Source organism: Tupaia chinensis, unplaced genomic scaffold (genome assembly GCF_000334495.1).
Source record: "Tupaia chinensis unplaced genomic scaffold, TupChi_1.0 Scaffold143710_1, whole genome shotgun sequence".
Classification (NCBI taxonomy): domain Eukaryota; kingdom Metazoa; phylum Chordata; class Mammalia; order Scandentia; family Tupaiidae; genus Tupaia; species Tupaia belangeri.
The window spans coordinates 42,723-43,527 of NW_006203558.1; the positions used below are offsets into that span (position 1 = coordinate 42,723).

At 50.1% G+C, this 805-nt stretch overlaps 1 pseudogene; it reads left to right on the forward strand.

Annotated features, from left to right (window-relative positions):
* Positions 1–16: 16 nt before the first annotated feature.
* The window catches only part of LOC106733420 (olfactory receptor 4C16-like), a 16,807-nt pseudogene continuing 16,018 nt past the window's right edge, over positions 17–805 (forward strand).

Below are 805 nucleotides of genomic sequence, written 5' to 3' on the forward strand. Positions count from 1 at the left end.
AGGGGGGAACCCGGCAATGCCAGCGCCAGGACGGAGAAGCCGGGCAGACAGGCGGGCAAGCAGTGAGCCGCCGCCCCAGAGACTGAGCCCCGGCCTCCTGCCCGCAGCGGATGGCGTCAGTCCTTCAGTCCCCGGGTCTGTTCAGAGAGCAGAGGAGAGCAGGTGGTGGGGAGGACCTCACACAGACACTGCATGCGTGACCTTCCTCTTCAGCTAAGCTCCCCGCTGTGTGTGCGTGTTTTGTTTGTTTGTTTGTTTATTTAAGCTAACAGTTCTACAGTTAGAAATGGTATTTGGTGTTTTGTTTTGTTGTGAGGTTTTTGCCGTAGGGCACGGAATCACCATATAAAAGTATTGAGTTTGTATCTCGTGCTACAAGAACCCTGATCCGATCATCACAGTCTGGGGGAAATGTTTTTCATTGACCAAGCTGAAGTCATATTCTAATCATCTGGAGGTAACAGTTGTGGTTTTAAAGAGTAAGATCAAGACTCAGTTGTTCAAACAGGAACATGAACTCGCTTCAGGCACAGATGATTAGAAACCCTTGAGACAGTTTTTATGTCTTATTGTTAGCATCCTTATCAGGAATGCAGGATGTGTTTGCAAAAGTGTTTATACGGTGTGTATCAAAAAAAGCAAATATCAGGAACCAGCAGTTAGGTAATGGCTATGTCTCTGGACTCCCACGTAGTCGACCGCGGTTCGCATCCCGGACCTGGTGGCTTAGAACTCACGCCGGGCGCGTGTGCGTGCATGCCCAAGATCCCGAGAGGAGAATGGAGGAGAAGGGATTGCGGTGTGA